The following is a 6,000-nucleotide window of genomic DNA, read 5'->3' on the forward strand; positions in this document are numbered from 1 at the left end:
CTAGAATACTTACTAGAGAGGTGGAGCTGCCCTTTTTTTTTTTTTTTTTTTTTTTTTAAATGCCTATTTGCTTTTCATCTCAGATAGAAATAGCTCTTTCTAGTACCTTATTTAGTGACCTTAAATCAGAAAGGAGCAGGACGTGTGCCAATTTCTTCCAAAAGGAAACTCTACACTTTATATGCACACCCATGCAACAATGTATTGCTTATGTCAAAATAGCAACTCTCAAAGTAACTCAATACAGAACTGAAATGTCTGATTGCAACTACACATTTTTACTTTCTTTTGTCCCAACACAGTGAGTGAATAATGTTTCTAGTCTGCAGTGAAGATAATCACATATTAGAGCTCCAAAGAAAACTCATCCCAGGGACACGCAAGGATGCAGCTCTCTTTCCCTCTTGTGTATAGACTGCGGAGGATAAATGAGTTGCTAAGGTAAGAACTCTGTTCAGGTTTGGCCAGCTAAAAATTCTTAAACATTCTGCAGACAGTTCTTCCATCAAGCCATGGTAAAGATGCTTGGAAAGCATGGAGAAGAAAAAGCAAATTTTCCTGCTGATAAATGAAAAACCAAATCAATGTTCCACACATTAACAGCACAGAAAAGCACCTCGGCACAAACAGCAAAGGAGTTTGGTAGGGTGTATAACCCCCTCAGCCACTCATCACAGCATACAAAGCCCGAGATCTCCTGCTGTGTCACCTGTATTCTGTTCATTTCTCTTCTGTTACAAAGGGGAGTTCACCTACTTCTTTTACACAGAAGTGGGAAAGGGGAGTGAAGAGAGTTTCTTCCAAACACTTCAAGAGCAGTTTCAGATCATAACAGTGAGTGGAAGGGTGCAGAGGCTTGCTAATACATGCACTGCATGCACATAGGCCGGGTCCTAAGCCTACAGAAGCCAACAGCTGTGTCTGCTTTGGGCACAAAGATCAGCAGGTCACAGATGCAGCAACAGCATGTCCTTACAGAGCAAGAGGGACCTGCAGCAGAGATGGGTCTCTCCTTCCCCCTGAACTCCCCAGAATGATAATACCAGGTTGTCTCTCATCTCTCAGCCTGCCAGAGAGGTGTTGTATTTCCAGAGCAGGGCAGCGTACACAAGTATGCAGGGAGAGGGAGTGAAGGCAGAGGCCCAGCAGGACCATGCAGGGAGGTGGCAGGGCCAGGAGCGTGGTCAGCAGTGAAACCCTGAGTCACCCAGGAGAGATGGTGCCTGAGGTAACTATTTAATCTACATTACCACACTACTGAATTTTGCTTTCCCAATAAATCCCAGGAAACGCTGTTCTTAAGCTATTGAGAATCTTCAAGCTAGTTCTGATCACTTCCCCCCTGTTCATATCAGGGAAAAAAAAGCTACACTTTCCCAGTTGAAAACTTTCATAGTGAAAGAATTTCATTGATTCAAAAGTATGGATCAGTCTTTAGGAGAAGAGTATGTGGACATAAGAGGTCTAATTTCACAAGAACCCTCCAAAGTCATGAATAAATTTTTAAACATACCTAAGTTTTGCATTAAATACACCATGACCACGGTCACCTATTTGTATGCAAACTATTCATGGTGCTATCTTGCACTTGCCATTCTGATAGAAGCTGCGTACACTGTGTCTGTTGAAGCCACACAGATTATTGTATTTGCCTCTTAACGTTCCGTCCCTGGCCACCTTATAATTTTTGCTTTCCCTGCTCAAATCTCTTCTGAGATCTCTGCAGCATGGCCACTTGTACCATCAACTTTACTGTTAGACACTGAAATAAAATTATTTCTTTTTTACTTATCTGTCTATGGATGGTATAATTTTCTTTCCTTATGCATTTCCTTTTCCTGTGTGTAAAAATGTGTCAGTGATGATTACAATGATCAGTGTTTTGTCTGTGTCCACAGTAAGCTAGAGCTTCTCTGTTAAATATTTTAATATTTAAAAATTGTTCTGGATTACAACTGAGCCATTCCCCTGTGCAAGATGTGTCTGAGAGCACTGTCTGAAATCACAGAGATACTTCATGTCGGGTAGAAAGAGGCCATGATGTTTTATGTCCAGTCCAACATGCACAGAAAGGCACTTACCATGCCCATTAGGATATTCTTAATTACTGGAGATAAGAAGCTCACCAGGGGATCTCAAGCCTTCTCTGTAATAGGCTTAGAAGGGAGGAGGGTGTGTATCATAGCTGGAGCAAGTTATCTATACTCAGTTTCATGAATCTTCTTATGTTATACACTCCTAATCATATTAAATTGGACAGTCTTTACAATGAGTGCTTTACATGTTGCAGAGGTGTGAAGGCGTATCCTAGAGGCAGAAGAGATTGAAGCACTTCAGTCAAAATTAACTTTCTCCCTGGTTGGTGGCTTTCCACTGTAAGCTGGAAAAGTTTGTATGGGATGGAAATGTTATTAGCAAGTGTGCATTGCTACCATTCCTTGTTCTCTACAGGCATTTCAGCTAAAGCTACAGCAGGCAAAAGATGCCTACAGTCAGTGCTGCTTAACAGGTTCCAGTTCAAACCTCTGGGTTTAGTTGCTTACACAGCTTTCATAATTTAACCATTAGAACGGAAATTTTCCATGATGAATCAAAACTCTTCTGACAATGACTGTAGAAGAAATAAATAACTGCAAAATTACCAAATTGTCAGGTACCATTTGAATGTAGCTGAGTTGCAGGAGTCTGAAAAGCATTCAATCACACCCAATAGGGATTGATAAACAAGTCTCATGCTCTGTCTGGGCTAAACGTGCTCTAGGCTAAAGTGAATGTGATTCAGCTCATGACTGGAGATGACTGTGGAAGCAAAGCTCATGAGAGGGAAAAATGGCTGTCTCCCTACAAATACCTCAACAGCACCAGAGTGGAGTGACCCAATTGACATGCAGAGAGAGAACTGGGAAAAGCTGGAAGGGCAGCAGGAGCTAAAGCCTGGGAAGGATGGGAGAAAAGCAGAATGGGATTAAGAGATAGTGGTAAAAGCAGTCATGAGTGTAAGAACACAAAGATTTCAGAGTATCTTAGTATACATCAAGAAAACCCACATATTATCTACCAAAATTCTGTGACCCAGTACATCTCATTCTCTGCTGGCAAGCTCTTCATACAAAGACTAATGACCTGTTACTGTGCTGCCAAGTTGGCTCATCAGTTTATGTGGAAATCCTGACACTGCATTCAAATTCTCTGACCTACCAGAGTCTCTAAGTGGTAACCAGCCTGAGGTTTTCTATAGGGAAAAAAACCCCCAAACAAATCAGAGGGACATTATTAAAGATTGTATCACAAACCTTTCAAGCAATTGGAGTATTTCCTAACATTTGACTACCTGACTTTGCAACTTCACTGTTTGAATTTTCTCTTGTGGCATGTGAGATGCTGTAGCAGCCATTTATTGAGAAACACTTGACAAAATCTAGTATTTCCATAAACATTTCACACGATAGGAAGATTATCCTGATGGACAGAAGTTGCACAATATACTTTGCTGTTCCCATAATTTTAAATGTTTGTTATAGATGTCATTCACTGCAATGAAACTAGTGACTTCTCATTTCTATTTGATACACTAATCTATAAAATGCCTCTTCAAATGGCCAGGTGAGAAACTCCATCTCTAAAGCTATAAAGCCATAATACCTAAGAAAGAAAACCTGCAACAGACATTTCTCCTCTGAGGAAATATTTTAGATGTGTCATCTAAAGCCTCAGAGATTTATTGAGTGAGAAGTATGTTGAGAGTTGACAGGAACAATAAATTTAGTACCAGATTCATGACACTTACCCCATTGCAGTTTCCCCACATAAATACTGGAGGAAAGGATTTCTTGCATATGCCCTCTGGTACATTCATCAAAACGCCTTTTGAAATGTGACTTAATGAATAATTACATCCCAACATGGACAACAGAACAATATTTATTTAAGGAGATTTGTAACTTCACTATTGTGTTACCTGAATGACTGTCAGAAGCCAGATAAGCAATAATATGTGGCTGGCGTGAAACTTCTGGGCATTGTTGCTGCTTTGTATCATAAAGCCCCTCTCAGGAGCAGCAGTTTGATGTTGGGATGTACCTGCTGCTCTAGAATTCACACTTCCAGAACCCAAGCCCTGAATCTCATCTGCTGTACTGCAGTCTGATGCGTCAGTGTTACCACAAGAAAAAAAAAAGAATTAATAATTCAGTCAGGAGTTTCTTCCTGGATAGCTTGGCATCAGCGAGAGTTTAATGGAATCCAAACTGAATGACAGGAATGTCATTCCAATTCTCTTGAAATCAGTAGAAAAACACTCAGCATGTCACCTCTGAAACTTTGTTCAGATCGTCCTTCTCTATTCCAAGGTCAACATCACCAAGCTCTCAGAGACTCAAATCAATAAACTGGGTCTTATGCTCATTTCCCTCCACGTCTTTTCCCTAGGCCACATCCAAATCTTACTACCTTACTTTTTCCATGAGCATTTTTCTTCTCTGTGAAGGCCCTTTTCTCCAGATATGAGCACCACAGATCTTTCTTGCTCTCTCCCATCCACATACCCTCTTTCTCCAGTCCATGTGAAGGAGTGCCTTTGAGGATATGGCAATTCTTTATAACCACTTTGTTTTGCTCAAGAGTCACTTGGAAATGTCCTCTGCCTGTGTTTTACACCTTGGCTTCACTGGACTGAGTGTCCTGATGCTTCTTTGCTGTGGGTTAACTCCAGTAGGCAGCTGAGTCCCACACATCCCTGTGTTATCAACACCATTTTGATCATGAACAGAGCTACTGTGAAGAAAATTAACTATATCCCAGACAAACCCAACACTTTTTTCTCACCTTCCCACTCCCATCCTGCCCAGACCTGCTGCCTCATCCCCCTGACTCCTGGATGATATGAGTGCTCATTGGGTTTGAAGGCATTAAGGACAGTCCTCAGGCTGTCTGTGGCTCTGGAGGTGCTGAGGGTGATGACCATGATGGGTGCCAGGACGAAAATCGTCATGAAGAAAGGCTTGGGAAGTGGATATGGATGGTATAACACCTGATGGGCTTCAGGGGAAGTAAGTCATTGCTGGTCAGGCAGAAATGGGGTAGTTATTTTCTCTCCCTTCCTCATTCCTAACAAATAAGCTACTCAGCTCTCTGGGCAGCCACTCCTTTCCCCTCCAGGGCATAAAGGGAAGCTGGAAGGGAGGGACCAAAGCAGCTGAATCCACTACCACCACACTTGGTCTGAAATGCTGTCACTTCACACTCCTGGTGCACTCTGAAAGATCAGCACATCACCCTGTGCAGTGCAAGAACTGGTTCCAGTTGGCTCCGGTGAGAACTTCTTAAAAGCACATTTATTCACACATTCCACATACCCACTACCTCCAGATCATGTTTCTTGTGATGGCCTGCAAGACTGCCCCTTCCTGCTTACCTCTTGTCATGTGGCAGCCACATGTTGATTGTTTCCCCATTAACCACAGCAAACCTAATATCCTGCTCACCTATTTGTCTCTCAGAGATCTCCTGCCTGTGTTCCCTGCTCGTGACATGTCCTTCTCAAGAATCACAACCTCATTTCTTTCAAATTCCTTCCTCAAAACTTCATCCCTCCCAGAAAACCCAGGACAGCTGATTAGGTCTGCCATGACTCTAATGAGTAAGGGTTAATGTAGGAGCCTGGAATTAAAGTGGCATAGAGGAATGAAAAGAAAAAGGTCATGAGTAAAATGTGGAGGAGGAAAGGAAATTAGCATGTTTAATAACAATTAAGATTATAACTTAATATTACCTTGCCAGGCATTTCAGTGATCCCTTTGTTGTATAATGCATCCCTTTCCCCACAGTCTGACTTTGTTTTTCTCAACACTGCCCTCTTCAAAGAGAGCATGGTTTTCTTATTCTGAGTTTGGAAAGTTATATGTTTATAAATAATAAATATAATAATAAAAAATCAAGGCTACTGCACTTGCTAGCAAACAGCCAATATGCACTAAGTCTCTTAGAAGTCAGAGGTCTGTT

Source organism: Myiozetetes cayanensis, unplaced genomic scaffold (genome assembly GCF_022539395.1).
Source record: "Myiozetetes cayanensis isolate MyiCay16 unplaced genomic scaffold, myiCay2020 scf14, whole genome shotgun sequence".
NCBI classification, from domain to species: domain Eukaryota; kingdom Metazoa; phylum Chordata; class Aves; order Passeriformes; family Tyrannidae; genus Myiozetetes; species Myiozetetes cayanensis.